This window comes from Garra rufa, chromosome 2 (assembly GCF_049309525.1).
Source record: "Garra rufa chromosome 2, GarRuf1.0, whole genome shotgun sequence".
Lineage (NCBI taxonomy): Eukaryota > Metazoa > Chordata > Actinopteri > Cypriniformes > Cyprinidae > Garra > Garra rufa.
The window spans coordinates 54,995,923-55,017,318 of record NC_133362.1 but is presented as its reverse complement, the minus strand read 5'-3'; the positions used below and the strand labels follow the sequence as shown (position 1 = coordinate 55,017,318).

The window sequence follows — 21,396 nt, the reverse complement described above, 5'->3', positions numbered from 1 at the left end:
TTGGAGCTCCTTCAAGTAAATCAGGCTTCATTTTAAAGAACCTTACACACATGCAAGCACACACACAACTTAATTAAAAGAACTCTGTTCCTGCATTGGCCGGGAATCGGACCCGGGTCTCCCGCGTGGCAGGCGAGAATTCTACCACTGAACCACCAATGCTCAGCTGGGAGAACTTCGGCCTTCACATTGCCCTGGATTTAGTAATGGTGCGTAACTGTTACACGTCAAATCCAGGTAAAGGGGGGTTGGGTCAATATGCAAAGTTTGGAGCTCCTTCTAGCAAATCAGGCTTGGCCTTCAAGGCTCATTTTAAAGAATCCCACACACATGCAAACACACACCCCTTACTTAAAAGAACTCTGTTCCTGCATTTGCCCGGGAATCAGAGCCAGGCCTCCTGTGTGGCAGGCGAGAATGGATGATGGAAGAGACTTTTTAACTTTTACTCCTCCCATTTGGAGTGAGGGGGAGATGAAAATCTTATCGGCACCCTAGATTACCCTTTGTGAGTATAGTGGTTTACCACAGGGAGCGCACATGCTCAAGCGCATGGGCACACAACTCGAGTTTCTCTTCATAGACGCATAAATCTTTCGCCTTTTACTAAAGATTTCCGTGGAGGGGAACCTTTCCGAGTGACCTGTATTTTTGGGTGCTCTGCTCACAGCAGAGCTGCACTGCAGTTTCAATAGCAGACTAAATCTGACCACACACCAATGTGCATTGGAGCAAAGCGTGCATTCTCGTGGACCGTGTTTGCAGCCTTTGCGCTTCCTGTGTCGCAACTTCACATTTTTTTTCAGCCAGCATGGAAAGACAGCACTCTCATGACATGATGGGATCCAAACCTTGGGCTTCAGCTACTTTGGCCCTGTCAGTGACTTATGTACTTCCAGCATTCTTTTCTGCTCATAACAGAGCTGTATTGGAGTGTCAAGAGTAAAACTGGCCACCAGCCAATGGGCGGTGGAACGAAGCGCGCCTCACCACGTTCTGTACTTGCGGCCTTTGCGCTTTCTGCGTCGCAGCTCCAGATTTCTTTAGCCCGCATGGAAAGACAGCACTCTCTCGTACATGACGGGATACAAACAAAGATGGCTTCAGCTCCTTTTGCCCTATCAGTGACTTGTGCATTTCAAGCATTCTTTTCAGATGGCTAAAAGCTGGAGTCGGGAACTTGCGTTGGTGGTATAGTGGTGAGCATAGCTGCCTTCCAAGCAGTTGACCCGGGTTCGATTCCCGGCCAACGCATTTGTTTTGGCTCTGGCTGACGTTGAAGCAGAACTCCTTCTGTGACCTCTGTGAGCACCAAAATCTTTTGGATGAGTCGTTCAGCAGCAGCAAAGAGCTGGGTCTCCCCGTCGGGGAATCGAACCCCGGTCTTCCGCGTGACAGGCGGAGATACTGTCCACTATACTAACGAGGAGCTGTACCCGCTGTGCTTCGCCCCCAGCCGACTTGACTCCACAGACATCAGCATAAGGAGCCACTACTCCATGAAAAAAACAAATCAACCTGCCTTGATCTTATTGAGTCTCCCAATATCTTGAATGCTACACATTACAGGGGGTCCTCATTTGGACCACTTTACTATTATTACTATTTTTTTTTACTTTTCATAATGGGAACATGAAAAAAAGGATGGGAAATCATGTGGCAGTAACATCGCATTTACGTGGATCATATCGCCCACTGCTAGAATTCTACCACTGAACCACCAATGCTCGGAAAGGAGGGAGAACGTTTGGAATTAACACCGCATTTACGAGTATATTGCCCACTGCTAAACTTCGTCAACCTATAGATAAAGTGAACAAGTTTTATAGGCATTTGACGAATATAGACGGACTAATGAGTTTCTGAAAAGATTCGTCAGGGAACGGGGGTTGGTCGGTATGCAAAGGTTGGAGCTCCTTCAAGTAAATCAGGCTTCATTTTAAAGAACCTTACACACATGCAAGCACACACACAACTTAATTAAAAGAACTCTGTTCCTGCATTGGCCGGGAATCGGACGCGGGTCTCCCGCGTGGCAGGCGAGAATTCTACCACTGAACCACCAATGCTCAGCTGGGAGAACTTCGGCCTTCACATTGCCCTGGATTTAGTAATGGTGCGTAACTGTTACACGTCAAATCCAGGGAAAGGGGGGTTGGGTCAATATGCAAAGTTTGGAGCTCCTTCTAGCAAATCAGGCTTGGCCTTCAAGGCTCATTTTAAAGAATCCCACACACATGCAAACACACACCCCTTACTTAAAAGAACTCTGTTCCTGCATTTGCCCGGGAATCAGAGCCAGGCCTCCTGTGTGGCAGGCGAGAATGGATGATGGAAGAGACTTTTTAACTTTTACTCCTCCCATTTGGAGTGAGGGGGAGATGAAAATCTTATCGGCACCCTAGATTACCCTTTGTGAGTATAGTGGTTTACCACAGGGAGCGCACATGCTCAAGCGCATGGGCACACAACTCGAGTTTCTCTTCATAGACGCATAAATCTTTCGCCTTTTACTAAAGATTTCCGTGGAGGGGAACCTTTCCGAGTGACCTGTATTTTTGGGTGCTCTGCTCACAGCAGAGCTGCACTGCAGTTTCAATAGCAGACTAAATCTGACCACACACCAATGTGCATTGGAGCAAAGCGTGCTTTCTCGTGGACCGTGTTTGCAGCCTTTGCGCTTCCTGTGTCGCAACTTCACATTTTTTTTCAGCCAGCATGGAAAGACAGCACTCTCATGACATGATGGGATCCAAACCTTGGGCTTCAGCTACTTTGGCCCTGTCAGTGACTTATGTACTTCCAGCATTCTTTTCTGCTCACAACAGAGCTGTATTGGAGTGTCAAGAGTAAAACTGGCCACCAGCCAATGGGCGGTGGAACGAAGCGCGCCTCACCACGTTCTGTACTTGCGGCCTTTGCGCTTTCTGCGTCGCAGCTCCAGATTTCTTTAGCCCGCATGGAAAGACAGCACTCTCTCGTACATGACGGGATACAAACAAAGATGGCTTCAGCTCCTTTTGCCCTATCAGTGACTTGTGCATTTCAAGCATTCTTTTCAGATGGCTAAAAGCTGGAGTCGGGAACTTGCGTTGGTGGTATAGTGGTGAGCATAGCTGCCTTCCAAGCAGTTGACCCGGGTTCGATTCCCGGCCAACGCATTTGTTTTGGCTCTGGCTGACGTTGAAGCAGAACTCCTTCTGTGACCTCTGTGAGCACCAAAATCTTTTGGATGAGTCGTTCAGCAGCAGCAAAGAGCTGGGTCTCCCCGTCGGGGAATCGAACCCCGGTCTTCCGCGTGACAGGCGGAGATACTGTCCACTATACTAACGAGGAGCTGTACCCGCTGTGCTTCGCCCCCAGCCGACTTGACTTCACAGACATCAGCATAAGGAGCCACTACTCCATGAAATAAACAAATCAACCTGCCTTGATCTTATTGAGTCTCCCAATATCTTGAATGCTACACATTACAGGGGGTCCTCATTTGGACCACTTTACTATTATTACTATTTTTTTTTACTTTTCATAATGGGAACATGAAAAAAAGGATGGGAAACCATGTGGCAGTAACATCGCATTTACGTGGATCATATCGCCCACTGCTAGAATTCTACCACTGAACCACCAATGCTCGGAAAGGAGGGAGAACGTTTGGAATTAACACCGCATTTACGAGTATATTGCCCACTGCTAAACTTCGTCAACCTATAGATGAAGTGAACAAGTTTTATAGGCATTTGACGAATATAGACGGACTAATGAGTTTCTGAAAAGATTCGTCAGAGAACAGGGGTTGGTCGGTATGTAAAGGTTGGAGCTCCTTCAAGTAAATCAGGCTTCATTTTAAAGAACCTTACACACATGCAAGCACACACACAACTTAATTAAAAGAACTCTGTTCCTGCATTGGCCGGGAATCGGACCCGGGTCTCCCGCGTGGCAGGCGAGAATTCTACCACTGAACCACCAATGCTCGGCTGGGAGACTTTCGGCCTTCACATTGCCCTGGATTTAGTAATGGTGCGTAACTGTTACACGTCAAATCCAGGTAAAGGGGGGTTGGGTCAATATGCAAAGTTTGGAGCTCCTTCTAGCAAATCAGGCTTGGCCTTCAAGGCTCATTTTAAAGAATCCCACACACATGCAAACACACACCCCTTACTTAAAAGAACTCTCTTCCTGCATTTGCCCGGGAATCAGAGCCAGGCCTCCTGTGTGGCAGGCAAGAATGGATGATGGAAGAGACTTTTTAACTTTTACTCCTCCCATTTGGAGTGAGGGGGAGATGAAAATCTTATCGGCACCCTAGATTACCCTTTGTGAGTATAGTGGTTTACCACAGGGACCGCACATGCTCAAGCACATGGGCACACAACTCGAGTTTCTCTTCATAGACGCATAAATCTTTCGCCTTTTACTAAAGATTTCCGTGGAGGGGAACCTTTCTGAGTGACCTGTATTTTTGGGTGCTCTGCTCACAGCAGAGCTGCACTGCAGTTTCAATAGCAGACTAAATCTGACCACACACCAATGTGCATTGGAGCAAAGCGTGCTTTCTCGTGGACCGTGTTTGCAGCCTTTGCGCTTCCTGTGTCGCAACTTCACATTTTTTTTCAGCCAGCATGGAAAGACAGCACTCTCATGACATGATGGGATCCAAACCTTGGGCTTCAGCTACTTTGGCCCTGTCAGTGACTTATGTACTTCCAGCATTCTTTTCTGCTCACAACAGAGCTGTATTGGAGTGTCAAGAGTAAAACTGGCCACCAGCCAATGGGCGGTGGAACGAAGCGCGCCTCACCACGTTCTGTACTTGCGGCCTTTGCGCTTTCTGCGTCGCAGCTCCAGATTTCTTTAGCCCGCATGGAAAGACAGCACTCTCTCGTACATGACGGGATACAAACAAAGATGGCTTCAGCTCCTTTTGCCCTATCAGTGACTTGTGCATTTCAAGCATTCTTTTCAGATGGCTAAAAGCTGGAGTCGGGAACTTGCGTTGGTGGTATAGTGGTGAGCATAGCTGCCTTCCAAGCAGTTGACCCGGGTTCGATTCCCGGCCAACGCATTTGTTTTGGCTCTGGCTGACGTTGAAGCAGAACTCCTTCTGTGACCTCTGTGAGCACCAAAATCTTTTGGATGAGTCGTTCAGCAGCAGCAAAGAGCTGGGTCTCCCCGTCGGGGAATCGAACCCCGGTCTTCCGCGTGACAGGCGGAGATACTGTCCACTATACTAACGAGGAGCTGTACCCGCTGTGCTTCGCCCCCAGCCGACTTGACTTCACAGACATCAGCATAAGGAGCCACTACTCCATGAAAAAAACAAATCAACCTGCCTTGATCTTATTGAGTCTCCCAATATCTTGAATGCTACACATTACAGGGGGTCCTCATTTGGACCACTTTACTATTATTACTATTTTTTTTTACTTTTCATAATGGGAACATGAAAAAAAGGATGGGAAATCATGTGGCAGTAACATCGCATTTACGTGGATCATATCGCCCACTGCTAGAATTCTACCACTGAACCACCAATGCTCGGAAAGGAGGGAGAACGTTTGGAATTAACACCGCATTTACGAGTATATTGCCCACTGCTAAACTTCGTCAACCTATAGATAAAGTGAACAAGTTTTATAGGCATTTGACGAATATAGACGGACTAATGAGTTTCTGAAAAGATTCGTCAGGGAACGGGGGTTGGTCGGTATGCAAAGGTTGGAGCTCCTTCAAGTAAATCAGGCTTCATTTTAAAGAACTTTACACACATGCAAGCACACACACAACTTAATTAAAAGCACTCTGTTCCTGCATTGGCCGGGAATCGGACCCGGGTCTCCCGCGTGGCAGGCGAGAATTCTACCACTGAACCACCAATGCTCGGCTGGGAGACTTTAGGCCTTCACATTGCCCTGGATTTAGTAATGGTGCGTAACTGTTACACGTCAAATCCAGGTAAAAGGGGGTTGGGTCAATATGCAAAGTTTGGAGCTCCTTCTAGCAAATCAGGCTTGGCCTTCAAGGCTCATTTTAAAGAATCCCACACACATGCAAACACACACCCCTTACTTAAAAGAACTCTGTTCCTGCATTTGCCCGGGAATCAGAGCCAGGCCTCCTGTGTGGCAGGCGAGAATGGATGATGGAAGAGACTTTTTCACTTTTACTCCTCCCATTTGGAGTGAGGGGGAGATGAAAATCTTATCGGCACCCTAGATTACCCTTTGTGAGTATAGTGGTTTACCACAGGGAGCGCACATGCTCAAGCGCATGGGCACACAACTCGAGTTTCTCTTCATAGACGCATAAATCTTTCGCCTTTTACTAAAGATTTCCGTGGAGGGGAACCTTTCCGAGTGACCTGTATTTTTGGGTGCTCTGCTCACAGCAGAGCTGCACTGCAGTTTCAATAGCAGACTAAATCTGACCACACACCAATGTGCATTGGAGCAAAGCGTGCTTTCTCGTGGACCGTGTTTGCAGCCTTTGCGCTTCCTGTGTCGCAACTTCACATTTTTTTTCAGCCAGCATGGAAAGACAGCACTCTCATGACATGATGGGATCCAAACCTTGGGCTTCAGCTACTTTGGCCCTGTCAGTGACTTATGTACTTCCAGCATTCTTTTCTGCTCACAACAGAGCTGTATTGGAGTGTCAAGAGTAAAACTGGCCACCAGCCAATGGGCGGTGGAACGAAGCGCGCCTCACCACGTTCTGTACTTGCGGCCTTTGCGCTTTCTGCGTCGCAGCTCCAGATTTCTTTGGCCCGCATGGAAAGACAGCACTCTCTCGTACATGACGGGATACAAACAAAGATGGCTTCAGCTCCTTTTGCCCTATCAGTGACTTGTGCATTTCAAGCATTCTTTTCAGATGGCTAAAAGCTGGAGTCGGGAACTTGCGTTGGTGGTATAGTGGTGAGCATAGCTGCCTTCCAAGCAGTTGACCCGGGTTCGATTCCCGGCCAACGCATTTGTTTTGGCTCTGGCTGACGTTGAAGCAGAACTCCTTCTGTGACCTCTGTGAGCACCAAAATCTTTTGGATGAGTCGTTCAGCAGCAGCAAAGAGCTGGGTCTCCCCGTCGGGGAATCGAACCCCGGTCTTCCGCGTGACAGGCGGAGATACTGTCCACTATACTAACGAGGAGCTGTACCCGCTGTGCTTCGCCCCCAGCCGACTTGACTTCACAGACATCAGCATAAGGAGCCACTACTCCATGAAAAAAACAAATCAACCTGCCTTGATCTTATTGAGTCTCCCAATATCTTGAATGCTACACATTACAGGGGGTCCTCATTTGGACCACTTTACTATTATTACTATTTTTTTTACTTTTCATAATGGGAACATGAAAAAAAGGATGGGAAATCATGTGGCAGTAACATCGCATTTACGTGGATCATATCGCCCACTGCTAGAATTCTACCACTGAACCACCAATGCTCGGAAAGGAGGGAGAACGTTTGGAATTAACACCGCATTTACGAGTATATTGCCCACTGCTAAACTTCGTCAACCTATAGATAAAGTGAACAAGTTTTATAGGCATTTGACGAATATAGACGGACTAATGAGTTTCTGAAAAGATTCGTCAGGGAACGGGGGTTGGTCGGTATGCAAAGGTTGGAGCTCCTTCAAGTAAATCAGGCTTCATTTTAAAGAACTTTACACACATGCAAGCACACACACAACTTAATTAAAAGCACTCTGTTCCTGCATTGGCCGGGAATCGGACCCGGGTCTCCCGCGTGGCAGGCGAGAATTCTACCACTGAACCACCAATGCTCGGCTGGGAGACTTTAGGCCTTCACATTGCCCTGGATTTAGTAATGGTGCGTAACTGTTACACGTCAAATCCAGGTAAAAGGGGGTTGGGTCAATATGCAAAGTTTGGAGCTCCTTCTAGCAAATCAGGCTTGGCCTTCAAGGCTCATTTTAAAGAATCCCACACACATGCAAACACACACCCCTTACTTAAAAGAACTCTGTTCCTGCATTTGCCCGGGAATCAGAGCCAGGCCTCCTGTGTGGCAGGCGAGAATGGATGATGGAAGAGACTTTTTCACTTTTACTCCTCCCATTTGGAGTGAGGGGGAGATGAAAATCTTATCGGCACCCTAGATTACCCTTTGTGAGTATAGTGGTTTACCACAGGGAGCGCACATGCTCAAGCGCATGGGCACACAACTCGAGTTTCTCTTCATAGACGCATAAATCTTTCGCCTTTTACTAAAGATTTCCGTGGAGGGGAACCTTTCCGAGTGACCTGTATTTTTGGGTGCTCTGCTCACAGCAGAGCTGCACTGCAGTTTCAATAGCAGACTAAATCTGACCACACACCAATGTGCATTGGAGCAAAGCGTGCTTTCTCGTGGACCGTGTTTGCAGCCTTTGCGCTTCCTGTGTCGCAACTTCACATTTTTTTTCAGCCAGCATGGAAAGACAGCACTCTCATGACATGATGGGATCCAAACCTTGGGCTTCAGCTACTTTGGCCCTGTCAGTGACTTATGTACTTCCAGCATTCTTTTCTGCTCACAACAGAGCTGTATTGGAGTGTCAAGAGTAAAACTGGCCACCAGCCAATGGGCGGTGGAACGAAGCGCGCCTCACCACGTTCTGTACTTGCGGCCTTTGCGCTTTCTGCGTCGCAGCTCCAGATTTCTTTAGCCCGCATGGAAAGACAGCACTCTCTCGTACATGACGGGATACAAACAAAGATGGCTTCAGCTCCTTTTGCCCTATCAGTGACTTGTGCATTTCAAGCATTCTTTTCAGATGGCTAAAAGCTGGAGTCGGGAACTTGCGTTGGTGGTATAGTGGTGAGCATAGCTGCCTTCCAAGCAGTTGACCCGGGTTCGATTCCCGGCCAACGCATTTGTTTTGGCTCTGGCTGACGTTGAAGCAGAACTCCTTCTGTGACCTCTGTGAGCACCAAAATCTTTTGGATGAGTCGTTCAGCAGCAGCAAAGAGCTGGGTCTCCCCGTCGGGGAATCGAACCCCGGTCTTCCGCGTGACAGGCGGAGATACTGTCCACTATACTAACGAAGAGCTGTACCCGCTGTGCTTCGCCCCCAGCCGACTTGACTTAACAGACATCAGCATAAGGAGCCACTACTCCATGAAAAAAACAAATCAACCTGCCTTGATCTTATTGAGTCTCCCAATATCTTGAATGCTACACATTACAGGGGGTCCTCATTTGGACCACTTTACTATTATTACTATTTTTTTTACTTTTCATAATGGGAACATGAAAAAAAGGATGGGAAATCATGTGGCAGTAACATCGCATTTACGTGGATCATATCGCCCACTGCTAGAATTCTACCACTGAACCACCAATGCTCGGAAAGGAGGGAGAACGTTTGGAATTAACACCGCATTTACGAGTATATTGCCCACTGCTAAACTTCGTCAACCTATAGATAAAGTGAACAAGTTTTATAGGCATTTGACGAATATAGACGGACTAATGAGTTTCTGAAAAGATTCGGCAGGGAACGGGGGTTGGTCGGTATGCAAAGGTTGGAGCTCCTTCAAGTAAATCAGGCTTCATTTTAAAGAACCTTACACACATGCAAGCACACACACAACTTAATTAAAAGAACTCTGTTCCTGCATTGGCCGGGAATCGGACCTGGGTCTCCCGCGTGGCAGGCGAGAATTCTACCACTGAACCACCAATGCTCAGCTGGGAGAACTTCGGCCTTCACATTGCCCTGGATTTAGTAATGGTGCGTAACTGTTACACGTCAAATCCAGGGAAAGGGGGGTTGGGTCAATATGCAAAGTTTGGAGCTCCTTCTAGCAAATCAGGCTTGGCCTTCAAGGCTCATTTTAAAGAATCCCACACACATGCAAACACACACCCCTTACTTAAAAGAACTCTGTTCCTGCATTTGCCCGGGAATCAGAGCCAGGCCTCCTGTGTGGCAGGCGAGAATGGATGATGGAAGAGACTTTTTAACTTTTACTCCTCCCATTTGGAGTGAGGGGGAGATGAAAATCTTATCGGCACCCTAGATTACCCTTTGTGAGTATAGTGGTTTACCACAGGGAGCGCACATGCTCAAGCGCATGGGCACACAACTCGAGTTTCTCTTCATAGACGCATAAATCTTTCGCCTTTTACTAAAGATTTCCGTGGAGGGGAACCTTTCCGAGTGACCTGTATTTTTGGGTGCTCTGCTCACAGCAGAGCTGCACTGCAGTTTCAATAGCAGACTAAATCTGACCACACACCAATGTGCATTGGAGCAAAGCGTGCTTTCTCGTGGACCGTGTTTGCAGCCTTTGCGCTTCCTGTGTCGCAACTTCACATTTTTTTTCAGCCAGCATGGAAAGACAGCACTCTCATGACATGATGGGATCCAAACCTTGGGCTTCAGCTACTTTGGCCCTGTCAGTGACTTATGTACTTCCAGCATTCTTTTCTGCTCACAACAGAGCTGTATTGGAGTGTCAAGAGTAAAACTGGCCACCAGCCAATGGGCGGTGGAACGAAGCGCGCCTCACCACGTTCTGTACTTGCGGCCTTTGCGCTTTCTGCGTCGCAGCTCCAGATTTCTTTAGCCCGCATGGAAAGACAGCACTCTCTCGTACATGACGGGATACAAACAAATATGGCTTCAGCTCCTTTTGCCCTATCAGTGACTTGTGCATTTCAAGCATTCTTTTCAGATGGCTAAAAGCTGGAGTCGGGAACTTGCGTTGGTGGTATAGTGGTGAGCATAGCTGCCTTCCAAGCAGTTGACCCGGGTTCGATTCCCGGCCAACGCATTTGTTTTGGCTCTGGCTGACGTTGAAGCAGAACTCCTTCTGTGACCTCTGTGAGCACCAAAATCTTTTGGATGAGTCGTTCAGCAGCAGCAAAGAGCTGGGTCTCCCCGTCGGGGAATCGAACCCCGGTCTTCCGCGTGACAGGCGGAGATACTGTCCACTATACTAACGAGGAGCTGTGCTTCGCCCCCAGCCGACTTGACTTCACAGACATCAGCATAAGGAGCCACTACTCCATGAAAAAAAACAAATCAACCTGCCTTGATCTTATTGAGTCTCCCAATATCTTGAATGCTACACATTACAGGGGGTCCTCATTTGGACCACTTTACTATTATTACTATTTTTTTTTACTTTTCATAATGGGAACATGAAAAAAAGGATGGGAAATCATGTGGCAGTAACATCGCATTTACGTGGATCATATCGCCCACTGCTAGAATTCTACCACTGAACCACCAATGCTCGGAAAGGAGGGAGAACGTTTGGAATTAACACCGCATTTACGAGTATATTGCCCACTGCTAAACTTCGTCAACCTATAGATAAAGTGAACAAGTTTTATAGGCATTTGACGAATATAGACGGACTAATGAGTTTCTGAAAAGATTCGGCAGGGAACGGGGGTTGGTCGGTATGCAAAGTTTGGAGCTCCTTCAAGTAAATCAGGCTTCATTTTAAAGAACCTTACACACATGCAAGCACACACACAACTTAATTAAAAGAACTCTGTTCCTGCATTGGCCGGGAATCGGACCCGGGTCTCCCGCGTGGCAGGCGAGAATTCTACCACTGAACCACCAATGCTCGGCTGGGAGAACTTCGGCCTTCACATTGCCCTGGATTTAGTAATGGTGCGTAACTGTTACACGTCAAATCCAGGTAAAGGGGGGTTGGGTCAATATGCAAAGTTTGGAGCTCCTTCTAGCAAATCAGGCTTGGCCTTCAAGGCTCATTTTAAAGAATCCCACACACATGCAAACACACACCCCTTACTTAAAAGAACTCTGTTCCTGCATTTGCCCGGGAATCAGAGCCAGGCCTCCTGTGTGGCAGGCGAGAATGGATGATGGAAGAGACTTTTTCACTTTTACTCCTCCCATTTGGAGTGAGGGGGAGATGAAAATCTTATCGGCACCCTAGATTACCCTTTGTGAGTATAGTGGTTTACCACAGGGAGCGCACATGCTCAAGCGCATGGGCACACAACTCGAGTTTCTCTTCATAGACGCATAAATCTTTCGCCTTTTACTAAAGATTTCCGTGGAGGGGAACCTTTCCGAGTGACCTGTATTTTTGGGTGCTCTGCTCACAGCAGAGCTGCACTGCAGTTTCAATAGCAGACTAAATCTGACCACACACCAATGTGCATTGGAGCAAAGCGTGCTTTCTCGTGGACCGTGTTTGCAGCCTTTGCGCTTCCTGTGTCGCAACTTCACATTTTTTTTCAGCCAGCATGGAAAGACAGCACTCTCATGACATGATGGGATCCAAACCTTGGGCTTCAGCTACTTTGGCCCTGTCAGTGACTTATGTACTTCCAGCATTCTTTTCTGCTCACAACAGAGCTGTATTGGAGTGTCAAGAGTAAAACTGGCCACCAGCCAATGGGCGGTGGAACGAAGCGCGCCTCACCACGTTCTGTACTTGCGGCCTTTGCGCTTTCTGCGTCGCAGCTCCAGATTTCTTTAGCCCGCATGGAAAGACAGCACTCTCTCGTACATGACGGGATACAAACAAAGATGGCTTCAGCTCCTTTTGCCCTATCAGTGACTTGTGCATTTCAAGCATTCTTTTCAGATGGCTAAAAGCTGGAGTCGGGAACTTGCGTTGGTGGTATAGTGGTGAGCATAGCTGCCTTCCAAGCAGTTGACCCGGGTTCGATTCCCGGCCAACGCATTTGTTTTGGCTCTGGCTGACGTTGAAGCAGAACTCCTTCTGTGACCTCTGTGAGCACCAAAATCTTTTGGATGAGTCGTTCAGCAGCAGCAAAGAGCTGGGTCTCCCCGTCGGGGAATCGAACCCCGGTCTTCCGCGTGACAGGCGGAGATACTGTCCACTATACTAACGAGGAGCTGTACCCGCTGTGCTTCGCCCCCAGCCGACTTGACTTCACAGACATCAGCATAAGGAGCCACTACTCCATGAAAAAAACAAATCAACCTGCCTTGATCTTATTGAGTCTCCCAATATCTTGAATGCTACACATTACAGGGGGTCCTCATTTGGACCACTTTACTATTATTACTATTTTTTTTTACTTTTCATAATGGGAACATGAAAAAAAGGATGGGAAATCATGTGGCAGTAACATCGCATTTACGTGGATCATATCGCCCACTGCTAGAATTCTACCACTGAACCACCAATGCTCGGAAAGGAGGGAGAACGTTTGGAATTAACACCGCATTTACGAGTATATTGCCCACTGCTAAACTTCGTCAACCTATAGATAAAGTGAACAAGTTTTATAGGCATTTGACGAATATAGACGGACTAATGAGTTTCTGAAAAGATTCGTCAGGGAACGGGGGTTGGTCGGTATGCAAAGGTTGGAGCTCCTTCAAGTAAATCAGGCTTCATTTTAAAGAACCTTACACACATGCAAGCACACACACAACTTAATTAAAAGCACTCTGTTCCTGCATTGGCCGGGAATCGTACCCGGGTCTCCCGCGTGGCAGGCGAGAATTCTACCACTGAACCACCAATGCTCGGCTGGGAGACTTTCGGCCTTCACATTGCCCTGGATTTAGTAATGGTGCGTAACTGTTACACGTCAAATCCAGGTAAAGGGGGGTTGGGTCAATATGCAAAGTTTGGAGCTCCTTCTAGCAAATCAGGCTTGGCCTTCAAGGCTCATTTTAAAGAATCCCACACACATGCAAACACACACCCCTTACTTAAAAGAACTCTGTTCCTGCATTTGCCCGGGAATCAGAGCCAGGCCTCCTGTGTGGCAGGCGAGAATGGATGATGGAAGAGACTTTTTAACTTTTACTCCTCCCATTTGGAGTGAGGGGGAGATGAAAATCTTATCGGCACCCTAGATTACCCTTTGTGAGTATAGTGGTTTACCACAGGGAGCGCACATGCTCAAGCGCATGGGCACACAACTCGAGTTTCTCTTCATAGACGCATAAATCTTTCGCCTTTTACTAAAGATTTCCGTGGAGGGGAACCTTTCTGAGTGACCTGTATTTTTGGGTGCTCTGCTCACAGCAGAGCTGCACTGCAGTTTCAATAGCAGACTAAATCTGACCACACACCAATGTGCATTGGAGCAAAGCGTGCTTTCTCGTGGACCGTGTTTGCAGCCTTTGCGCTTCCTGTGTCGCAACTTCACATTTTTTTTCAGCCAGCATGGAAAGACAGCACTCTCATGACATGATGGGATCCAAACCTTGGGCTTCAGCTACTTTGGCCCTGTCAGTGACTTATGTACTTCCAGCATTCTTTTCTGCTCACAACAGAGCTGTATTGGAGTGTCAAGAGTAAAACTGGCCACCAGCCAATGGGCGGTGGAACGAAGCGCGCCTCACCACGTTCTGTACTTGCGGCCTTTGCGCTTTCTGCGTCGCAGCTCCAGATTTCTTTAGCCCGCATGGAAAGACAGCACTCTCTCATACATGACGGGATACAAACAAAGATGGCTTCAGCTCCTTTTGCCCTATCAGTGACTTGTGCATTTCAAGCATTCTTTTCAGATGGCTAAAAGCTGGAGTCGGGAACTTGCGTTGGTGGTATAGTGGTGAGCATAGCTGCCTTCCAAGCAGTTGACCCGGGTTCGATTCCCGGCCAACGCATTTGTTTTGGCTCTGGCTGACGTTGAAGCAGAACTCCTTCTGTGACCTCTGTGAGCACCAAAATCTTTTGGATGAGTCGTTCAGCAGCAGCAAAGAGCTGGGTCTCCCCGTCGGGGAATCGAACCCCGGTCTTCCGCGTGACAGGCGGAGATACTGTCCACTATACTAACGAGGAGCTGTACCCGCTGTGCTTCGCCCCCAGCCGACTTGACTTCACAGACATCAGCATAAGGAGCCACTACTCCATGAAAAAAACAAATCAACCTGCCTTGATCTTATTGAGTCTCCCAATATCTTGAATGCTACACATTACAGGGGGTCCTCATTTGGACCACTTTACTATTATTACTATTTTTTTTTACTTTTCATAATGGGAACATGAAAAAAAGGATGGGAAATCATGTGGCAGTAACATCGCATTTACGTGGATCATATCGCCCACTGCTAGAATTCTACCACTGAACCACCAATGCTCGGAAAGGAGGGAGAACGTTTGGAATTAACACCGCATTTACGAGTATATTGCCCACTGCTAAACTTCGTCAACCTATAGATAAAGTGAACAAGTTTTATAGGCATTTGACGAATATAGACGGACTAATGAGTTTCTGAAAAGATTCGTCAGGGAACGCGGGTTGGTCGGTATGCAAAGGTTGGAGCTCCTTCAAGTAAATCAGGCTTCATTTTAAAGAACTTTACACACATGCAAGCACACACACAACTTAATTAAAAGCACTCTGTTCCTGCATTGGCCGGGAATCGGACCCGGGTCTCCCGCGTGGCAGGCGAGAATTCTACCACTGAACCACCAATGCTCGGCTGGGAGACTTTAGGCCTTCACATTGCCCTGGATTTAGTAATGGTGCGTAACTGTTACACGTCAAATCCAGGTAAAAGGGGGTTGGGTCAATATGCAAAGTTTGGAGCTCCTTCTAGCAAATCAGGCTTGGCCTTCAAGGCTCATTTTAAAGAATCCCACACACATGCAAACACACACCCCTTACTTAAAAGAACTCTGTTCCTGCATTTGCCCGGGAATCAGAGCCAGGCCTCCTGTGTGGCAGGCGAGAATGGATGATGGAAGAGACTTTTTCACTTTTACTCCTCCCATTTGGAGTGAGGGGGAGATGAAAATCTTATCGGCACCCTAGATTACCCTTTGTGAGTATAGTGGTTTACCACAGGGAGCGCACATGCTCAAGCGCATGGGCACACAACTCGAGTTTCTCTTCATAGACGCATAAATCTTTCGCCTTTTACTAAAGATTTCCGTGGAGGGGAACCTTTCCGAGTGACCTGTATTTTTGGGTGCTCTGCTCACAGCAGAGCTGCACTGCAGTTTCAATAGCAGACTAAATCTGACCACACACCAATGTGCATTGGAGCAAAGCGTGCTTTCTCGTGGACCGTGTTTGCAGCCTTTGCGCTTCCTGTGTCGCAACTTCACATTTTTTTTCAGCCAGCATGGAAAGACAGCACTCTCATGACATGATGGGATCCAAACCTTGGGCTTCAGCTACTTTGGCCCTGTCAGTGACTTATGTACTTCCAGCATTCTTTTCTGCTCACAACAGAGCTGTATTGGAGTGTCAAGAGTAAAACTGGCCACCAGCCAATGGGCGGTGGAACGAAGCGCGCCTCACCACGTTCTGTACTTGCGGCCTTTGCGCTTTCTGCGTCGCAGCTCCAGATTTCTTTAGCCCGCATGGAAAGACAGCACTCTCTCGTACATGACGGGATACAAACAAAGATGGCTTCAGCTCCTTTTGCCCTATCAGTGACTTGTGCATTTCAAGCATTCTTTTCAGATGGCTAAAAGCTGGAGTCGGGAACTTGCGTTGGTGGTATAGTGGTGAGCATAGCTGCCTTCCAAGCAGTTGACCCGGGTTCGATTCCCGGCCAACGCATTTGTTTTGGCTCTGGCTGACGTTGAAGCAGAACTCCTTCTGTGACCTCTGTGAGCACCAAAATCTTTTGGATGAGTCGTTCAGCAGCAGCAAAGAGCTGGGTCTCCCCGTCGGGGAATCGAACCCCGGTCTTCCGCGTGACAGGCGGAGATACTGTCCACTATACTAACGAGGAGCTGTACCCGCTGTGCTTCGCCCCCAGCCGACTTGACTTCACAGACATCAGCATAAGGAGCCACTACTCCATGAAAAAAACAAATCAACCTGCCTTGATCTTATTGAGTCTCCCAATATCTTGAATGCTACACATTACAGGGGGTCCTCATTTGGACCACTTTACTATTATTACTATTTTTTTTTACTTTTCATAATGGGAACATGAAAAAAAGGATGGGAAATCATGTGGCAGTAACATCGCATTTACGTGGATCATATCGCCCACTGCTAGAATTCTACCACTGAACCACCAATGCTCGGAAAGGAGGGAGAACGTTTGGAATTAACACCGCATTTACGAGTATATTGCCCACTGCTAAACTTCGTCAACCTATAGATAAAGTGAACAAGTTTTATAGGCATTTGACGAATATAGACGGACTAATGAGTTTCTGAAAAGATTCGTCAGGGAACGGGGGTTGGTCGGTATGCAAAGGTTGGAGCTCCTTCAAGTAAATCAGGCTTCATTTTAAAGAACTTTACACACATGCAAGCACACACACAACTTAATTAAAAGCACTCTGTTCCTGCATTGGCCGGGAATCGGACCCGGGTCTCCCGCGTGGCAGGCGAGAATTCTACCACTGAACCACCAATGCTCGGCTGGGAGACTTTAGGCCTTCACATTGCCCTGGATTTAGTAATGGTGCGTAACTGTTACACGTCAAATCCAGGTAAAAGGGGGTTGGGTCAATATGCAAAGTTTGGAGCTCCTTCTAGCAAATCAGGCTTGGCCTTCAAGGCTCATTTTAAAGAATCCCACACACATGCAAACACACACCCCTTACTTAAAAGAACTCTGTTCCTGCATTTGCCCGGGAATCAGAGCCAGGCCTCCTGTGTGGCAGGCGAGAATGGATGATGGAAGAGACTTTTTCACTTTTACTCCTCCCATTTGGAGTGAGGGGGAGATGAAAATCTTATCGGCACCCTAGATTACCCTTTGTGAGTATAGTGGTTTACCACAGGGAGCGCACATGCTCAAGCGCATGGGCACACAACTCGAGTTTCTCTTCATAGACGCATAAATCTTTCGCCTTTTACTAAAGATTTCCGTGGAGGGGAACCTTTCCGAGTGACCTGTATTTTTGGGTGCTCTGCTCACAGCAGAGCTGCACTGCAGTTTCAATAGCAGACTAAATCTGACCACACACCAATGTGCATTGGAGCAAAGCGTGCTTTCTCGTGGACCGTGTTTGCAGCCTTTGCGCTTCCTGTGTCGCAACTTCACATTTTTTTTCAGCCAGCATGGAAAGACAGCACTCTCATGACATGATGGGATCCAAACCTTGGGCTTCAGCTACTTTGGCCCTGTCAGTGACTTATGTACTTCCAGCATTCTTTTCTGCTCACAACAGAGCTGTATTGGAGTGTCAAGAGTAAAACTGGCCACCAGCCAATGGGCGGTGGAACGAAGCGCGCCTCACCACGTTCTGTACTTGCGGCCTTTGCGCTTTCTGCGTCGCAGCTCCAGATTTCTTTAGCCCGCATGGAAAGACAGCACTCTCTCGTACATGACGGGATACAAACAAAGATGGCTTCAGCTCCTTTTGCCCTATCAGTGACTTGTGCATTTCAAGCATTCTTTTCAGATGGCTAAAAGCTGGAGTCGGGAACTTGCGTTGGTGGTATAGTGGTGAGCATAGCTGCCTTCCAAGCAGTTGACCCGGGTTCGATTCCCGGCCAACGCATTTGTTTTGGCTCTGGCTGACGTTGAAGCAGAACTCCTTCTGTGACCTCTGTGAGCACCAAAATCTTTTGGATGAGTCGTTCAGCAGCAGCAAAGAGCTGGGTCTCCCCGTCGGGGAATCGAACCCCGGTCTTCCGCGTGACAGGCGGAGATACTGTCCACTATACTAACGAGGAGCTGTACCCGCTGTGCTTCGCCCCCAGCCGACTTGACTTCACAGACATCAGCATAAGGAGCCACTACTCCATGAAAAAAACAAATCAACCTGCCTTGATCTTATTGAGTCTCCCAATATCTTGAATGCTACACATTACAGGGGGTCCTCATTTGGACCACTTTACTATTATTACTATTTTTTTTTACTTTTCATAATGGGAACATGAAAAAAAGGATGGGAAATCATGTGGCAGTAACATCGCATTTACGTGGATCATATCGCCCACTGCTAGAATTCTACCACTGAACCACCAATGCTCGGAAAGGAGGGAGAACGTTTGGAATTAACACCGCATTTACGAGTATATTGCCCACTGCTAAACTTCGTCAACCTATAGATAAAGTGAACAAGTTTTATAGGCATTTGACGAATATAGACGGACTAATGAGTTTCTGAAAAGATTCGTCAGGGAACGGGGGTTGGTCGGTATGCAAAGGTTGGAGCTCCTTCAAGTAAATCAGGCTTCATTTTAAAGAACTTTACACACATGCAAGCACACACACAACTTAATTAAAAGCACTCTGTTCCTGCATTGGCCGGGAATCGGACCCGGGTCTCCCGCGTGGCAGGCGAGAATTCTACCACTGAACCACCAATGCTCGGCTGGGAGACTTTAGGCCTTCACATTGCCCTGGATTTAGTAATGGTGCGTAACTGTTACACGTCAAATCCAGGTAAAAGGGGGTTGGGTCAATATGCAAAGTTTGGAGCTCCTTCTAGCAAATCAGGCTTGGCCTTCAAGGCTCATTTTAAAGAATCCCACACACATGCAAACACACACCCCTTACTTAAAAGAACTCTGTTCCTGCATTTGCCCGGGAATCAGAGCCAGGCCTCCTGTGTGGCAGGCGAGAATGGATGATGGAAGAGACTTTTTCACTTTTACTCCTCCCATTTGGAGTGAGGGGGAGATGAAAATCTTATCGGCACCCTAGATTACCCTTTGTGAGTATAGTGGTTTACCACAGGGAGCGCACATGCTCAAGCGCATGGGCACACAACTCGAGTTTCTCTTCATAGACGCATAAATCTTTCGCCTTTTACTAAAGATTTCCGTGGAGGGGAACCTTTCCGAGTGACCTGTATTTTTGGGTGCTCTGCTCACAGCAGAGCTGCACTGCAGTTTCAATAGCAGACTAAATCTGACCACACACCAATGTGCATTGGAGCAAAGCGTGCTTTCTCGTGGACCGTGTTTGCAGCCTTTGCGCTTCCTGTGTCGCAACTTCACATTTTTTTTCAGCCAGCATGGAAAGACAGCACTCTCATGACATGATGGGATCCAAACCTTGGGCTTCAGCTACTTTGGCCCTGTCAGTGACTTATGTACTTCCAGCATTCTTTTCTGCTCACAACAGAGCTGTATTGGAGTGTCAAGAGTAAAACTGGCCACCAGCCAATGGGCGGTGGAACGAAGCGCGCCTCACCACGTTCTGTACTTGCGGCCTTTGCGCTTTCTGCGTCGCAGCTCCAGATTTCTTTAGCCCGCATGGAAAGACAGCACTCTCTCGTACATGACGGGATACAAACAAAGATGGCTTCAGCTCCTTTTGCCCTATCAGTGACTTGTGCATTTCAAGCATTCTTTTCAGATGGCTAAAAGCTGGAGTCGGGAACTTGCGTTGGTGGTATAGTGGTGAGCATAGCTGCCTTCCAAGCAGTTGACCCGGGTTCGATTCCCGGCCAACGCATTTGTTTTGGCTCTGGCTGACGTTGAAGCAGAACTCCTTCTGTGACCTCTGTGAGCACCAAAATCTTTTGGATGAGTCGTTCAGCAGCAGCAAAGAGCTGGGTCTCCCCGTCGGGGAATCGAACCCCGGTCTTCCGCGTGACAGGCGGAGATACTGTCCACTATACTAACGAAGAGCTGTACCCGCTGTGCTTCGCCCCCAGCCGACTTGACTTAACAGACATCAGCATAAGGAGCCACTACTCCATGAAAAAAACAAATCAACCTGCCTTGATCTTATTGAGTCTCCCAATATCTTGAATGCTACACATTACAGGGGGTCCTCATTTGGACCACTTTACTATTATTACTATTTTTTTTACTTTTCATAATGGGAACATGAAAAAAAGGATGGGAAATCATGTGGCAGTAACATCGCATTTACGTGGATCATATCGCCCACTGCTAGAATTCTACCACTGAACCACCAATGCTCGGAAAGGAGGGAGAACGTTTGGAATTAACACCGCATTTACGAGTATATTGCCCACTGCTAAACTTCGTCAACCTATAGATAAAGTGAACAAGTTTTATAGGCATTTGACGAATATAGACGGACTAATGAGTTTCTGAAAAGATTCGGCAGGGAACGGGGGTTGGTCGGTATGCAAAGGTTGGAGCTCCTTCAAGTAAATCAGGCTTCATTTTAAAGAACCTTACACACATGCAAGCACACACACAACTTAATTAAAAGAACTCTGTTCCTGCATTGGCCGGGAATCGGACCCGGGTCTCCCGCGTGGCAGGCGAGAATTCTACCACTGAACCACCAATGCTCAGCTGGGAGAACTTCGGCCTTCACATTGCCCTGGATTTAGTAATGGTGCGTAACTGTTACACGTCAAATCCAGGGAAAGGGGGGTTGGGTCAATATGCAAAGTTTGGAGCTCCTTCTAGCAAATCAGGCTTGGCCTTCAAGGCTCATTTTAAAGAATCCCACACACATGCAAACACACACCCCTTACTTAAAAGAACTCTGTTCCTGCATTTGCCCGGGAATCAGAGCCAGGCCTCCTGTGTGGCAGGCGAGAATGGATGATGGAA

General features: G+C 47.6%; 40 non-coding genes across 40 annotated transcripts; 22 read left to right on the top strand and 18 right to left on the bottom strand.

Moving 5' to 3' along the window:
* Positions 1-91: 91 nt before the first annotated feature.
* trnag-gcc (transfer RNA glycine (anticodon GCC)) lies at positions 92-162 on the bottom strand. Its single transcript has one exon. It is a non-coding gene; the product is annotated as a tRNA-Gly (tRNA).
* Positions 163-561: 399 nt separating this feature from the next.
* LOC141327198 (U5 spliceosomal RNA) lies at positions 562-677 on the top strand. Its single transcript, XR_012354508.1, has one exon. It is a non-coding gene; the product is annotated as a U5 spliceosomal RNA (small nuclear RNA).
* A 505-nt stretch (positions 678-1,182) lies between these two features.
* On the top strand, positions 1,183-1,254 carry trnag-ucc (transfer RNA glycine (anticodon UCC)). Its single transcript has one exon. It is a non-coding gene; the product is annotated as a tRNA-Gly (tRNA).
* Positions 1,255-1,357: 103 nt separating this feature from the next.
* trnad-guc (transfer RNA aspartic acid (anticodon GUC)) lies at positions 1,358-1,429 on the bottom strand. Its single transcript has one exon. It is a non-coding gene; the product is annotated as a tRNA-Asp (tRNA).
* Positions 1,430-2,468: 1,039 nt separating this feature from the next.
* LOC141327197 (U5 spliceosomal RNA) lies at positions 2,469-2,584 on the top strand. The gene has a single exon (XR_012354507.1). It is a non-coding gene; the product is annotated as a U5 spliceosomal RNA (small nuclear RNA).
* A 505-nt stretch (positions 2,585-3,089) lies between these two features.
* Positions 3,090-3,161, top strand: trnag-ucc (transfer RNA glycine (anticodon UCC)). The gene has a single exon. It is a non-coding gene; the product is annotated as a tRNA-Gly (tRNA).
* Positions 3,162-3,264: 103 nt separating this feature from the next.
* trnad-guc (transfer RNA aspartic acid (anticodon GUC)) lies at positions 3,265-3,336 on the bottom strand. The gene has a single exon. It is a non-coding gene; the product is annotated as a tRNA-Asp (tRNA).
* Positions 3,337-3,905: 569 nt separating this feature from the next.
* On the bottom strand, positions 3,906-3,976 carry trnag-gcc (transfer RNA glycine (anticodon GCC)). Its single transcript has one exon. It is a non-coding gene; the product is annotated as a tRNA-Gly (tRNA).
* Positions 3,977-4,375: 399 nt separating this feature from the next.
* LOC141327118 (U5 spliceosomal RNA) lies at positions 4,376-4,491 on the top strand. The gene has a single exon (XR_012354433.1). It is a non-coding gene; the product is annotated as a U5 spliceosomal RNA (small nuclear RNA).
* Positions 4,492-4,996: 505 nt separating this feature from the next.
* Positions 4,997-5,068, top strand: trnag-ucc (transfer RNA glycine (anticodon UCC)). The gene has a single exon. It is a non-coding gene; the product is annotated as a tRNA-Gly (tRNA).
* A 103-nt stretch (positions 5,069-5,171) lies between these two features.
* On the bottom strand, positions 5,172-5,243 carry trnad-guc (transfer RNA aspartic acid (anticodon GUC)). Its single transcript has one exon. It is a non-coding gene; the product is annotated as a tRNA-Asp (tRNA).
* Positions 5,244-5,812: 569 nt separating this feature from the next.
* trnag-gcc (transfer RNA glycine (anticodon GCC)) lies at positions 5,813-5,883 on the bottom strand. Its single transcript has one exon. It is a non-coding gene; the product is annotated as a tRNA-Gly (tRNA).
* A 399-nt stretch (positions 5,884-6,282) lies between these two features.
* Positions 6,283-6,398, top strand: LOC141327196 (U5 spliceosomal RNA). Its single transcript, XR_012354506.1, has one exon. It is a non-coding gene; the product is annotated as a U5 spliceosomal RNA (small nuclear RNA).
* Positions 6,399-6,903: 505 nt separating this feature from the next.
* On the top strand, positions 6,904-6,975 carry trnag-ucc (transfer RNA glycine (anticodon UCC)). Its single transcript has one exon. It is a non-coding gene; the product is annotated as a tRNA-Gly (tRNA).
* Positions 6,976-7,078: 103 nt separating this feature from the next.
* Positions 7,079-7,150, bottom strand: trnad-guc (transfer RNA aspartic acid (anticodon GUC)). Its single transcript has one exon. It is a non-coding gene; the product is annotated as a tRNA-Asp (tRNA).
* Positions 7,151-7,718: 568 nt separating this feature from the next.
* trnag-gcc (transfer RNA glycine (anticodon GCC)) lies at positions 7,719-7,789 on the bottom strand. The gene has a single exon. It is a non-coding gene; the product is annotated as a tRNA-Gly (tRNA).
* A 399-nt stretch (positions 7,790-8,188) lies between these two features.
* Positions 8,189-8,304, top strand: LOC141327195 (U5 spliceosomal RNA). Its single transcript, XR_012354505.1, has one exon. It is a non-coding gene; the product is annotated as a U5 spliceosomal RNA (small nuclear RNA).
* A 505-nt stretch (positions 8,305-8,809) lies between these two features.
* On the top strand, positions 8,810-8,881 carry trnag-ucc (transfer RNA glycine (anticodon UCC)). Its single transcript has one exon. It is a non-coding gene; the product is annotated as a tRNA-Gly (tRNA).
* A 1,213-nt stretch (positions 8,882-10,094) lies between these two features.
* Positions 10,095-10,210, top strand: LOC141327194 (U5 spliceosomal RNA). The gene has a single exon (XR_012354504.1). It is a non-coding gene; the product is annotated as a U5 spliceosomal RNA (small nuclear RNA).
* Positions 10,211-10,715: 505 nt separating this feature from the next.
* On the top strand, positions 10,716-10,787 carry trnag-ucc (transfer RNA glycine (anticodon UCC)). The gene has a single exon. It is a non-coding gene; the product is annotated as a tRNA-Gly (tRNA).
* A 103-nt stretch (positions 10,788-10,890) lies between these two features.
* Positions 10,891-10,962, bottom strand: trnad-guc (transfer RNA aspartic acid (anticodon GUC)). Its single transcript has one exon. It is a non-coding gene; the product is annotated as a tRNA-Asp (tRNA).
* Positions 10,963-11,523: 561 nt separating this feature from the next.
* On the bottom strand, positions 11,524-11,594 carry trnag-gcc (transfer RNA glycine (anticodon GCC)). The gene has a single exon. It is a non-coding gene; the product is annotated as a tRNA-Gly (tRNA).
* Positions 11,595-11,993: 399 nt separating this feature from the next.
* Positions 11,994-12,109, top strand: LOC141327191 (U5 spliceosomal RNA). The gene has a single exon (XR_012354502.1). It is a non-coding gene; the product is annotated as a U5 spliceosomal RNA (small nuclear RNA).
* A 505-nt stretch (positions 12,110-12,614) lies between these two features.
* Positions 12,615-12,686, top strand: trnag-ucc (transfer RNA glycine (anticodon UCC)). The gene has a single exon. It is a non-coding gene; the product is annotated as a tRNA-Gly (tRNA).
* Positions 12,687-12,789: 103 nt separating this feature from the next.
* Positions 12,790-12,861, bottom strand: trnad-guc (transfer RNA aspartic acid (anticodon GUC)). Its single transcript has one exon. It is a non-coding gene; the product is annotated as a tRNA-Asp (tRNA).
* A 1,039-nt stretch (positions 12,862-13,900) lies between these two features.
* LOC141327117 (U5 spliceosomal RNA) lies at positions 13,901-14,016 on the top strand. Its single transcript, XR_012354432.1, has one exon. It is a non-coding gene; the product is annotated as a U5 spliceosomal RNA (small nuclear RNA).
* Positions 14,017-14,521: 505 nt separating this feature from the next.
* Positions 14,522-14,593, top strand: trnag-ucc (transfer RNA glycine (anticodon UCC)). Its single transcript has one exon. It is a non-coding gene; the product is annotated as a tRNA-Gly (tRNA).
* Positions 14,594-14,696: 103 nt separating this feature from the next.
* Positions 14,697-14,768, bottom strand: trnad-guc (transfer RNA aspartic acid (anticodon GUC)). Its single transcript has one exon. It is a non-coding gene; the product is annotated as a tRNA-Asp (tRNA).
* A 569-nt stretch (positions 14,769-15,337) lies between these two features.
* Positions 15,338-15,408, bottom strand: trnag-gcc (transfer RNA glycine (anticodon GCC)). Its single transcript has one exon. It is a non-coding gene; the product is annotated as a tRNA-Gly (tRNA).
* Positions 15,409-15,807: 399 nt separating this feature from the next.
* On the top strand, positions 15,808-15,923 carry LOC141327190 (U5 spliceosomal RNA). The gene has a single exon (XR_012354501.1). It is a non-coding gene; the product is annotated as a U5 spliceosomal RNA (small nuclear RNA).
* A 505-nt stretch (positions 15,924-16,428) lies between these two features.
* On the top strand, positions 16,429-16,500 carry trnag-ucc (transfer RNA glycine (anticodon UCC)). The gene has a single exon. It is a non-coding gene; the product is annotated as a tRNA-Gly (tRNA).
* A 103-nt stretch (positions 16,501-16,603) lies between these two features.
* Positions 16,604-16,675, bottom strand: trnad-guc (transfer RNA aspartic acid (anticodon GUC)). The gene has a single exon. It is a non-coding gene; the product is annotated as a tRNA-Asp (tRNA).
* A 569-nt stretch (positions 16,676-17,244) lies between these two features.
* trnag-gcc (transfer RNA glycine (anticodon GCC)) lies at positions 17,245-17,315 on the bottom strand. The gene has a single exon. It is a non-coding gene; the product is annotated as a tRNA-Gly (tRNA).
* A 399-nt stretch (positions 17,316-17,714) lies between these two features.
* LOC141327189 (U5 spliceosomal RNA) lies at positions 17,715-17,830 on the top strand. The gene has a single exon (XR_012354500.1). It is a non-coding gene; the product is annotated as a U5 spliceosomal RNA (small nuclear RNA).
* A 505-nt stretch (positions 17,831-18,335) lies between these two features.
* On the top strand, positions 18,336-18,407 carry trnag-ucc (transfer RNA glycine (anticodon UCC)). Its single transcript has one exon. It is a non-coding gene; the product is annotated as a tRNA-Gly (tRNA).
* A 103-nt stretch (positions 18,408-18,510) lies between these two features.
* Positions 18,511-18,582, bottom strand: trnad-guc (transfer RNA aspartic acid (anticodon GUC)). Its single transcript has one exon. It is a non-coding gene; the product is annotated as a tRNA-Asp (tRNA).
* Positions 18,583-19,151: 569 nt separating this feature from the next.
* trnag-gcc (transfer RNA glycine (anticodon GCC)) lies at positions 19,152-19,222 on the bottom strand. Its single transcript has one exon. It is a non-coding gene; the product is annotated as a tRNA-Gly (tRNA).
* Positions 19,223-19,621: 399 nt separating this feature from the next.
* On the top strand, positions 19,622-19,737 carry LOC141327188 (U5 spliceosomal RNA). Its single transcript, XR_012354499.1, has one exon. It is a non-coding gene; the product is annotated as a U5 spliceosomal RNA (small nuclear RNA).
* Positions 19,738-20,242: 505 nt separating this feature from the next.
* On the top strand, positions 20,243-20,314 carry trnag-ucc (transfer RNA glycine (anticodon UCC)). The gene has a single exon. It is a non-coding gene; the product is annotated as a tRNA-Gly (tRNA).
* Positions 20,315-21,057: 743 nt separating this feature from the next.
* Positions 21,058-21,128, bottom strand: trnag-gcc (transfer RNA glycine (anticodon GCC)). Its single transcript has one exon. It is a non-coding gene; the product is annotated as a tRNA-Gly (tRNA).
* Positions 21,129-21,396: the final 268 nt, after the last annotated feature.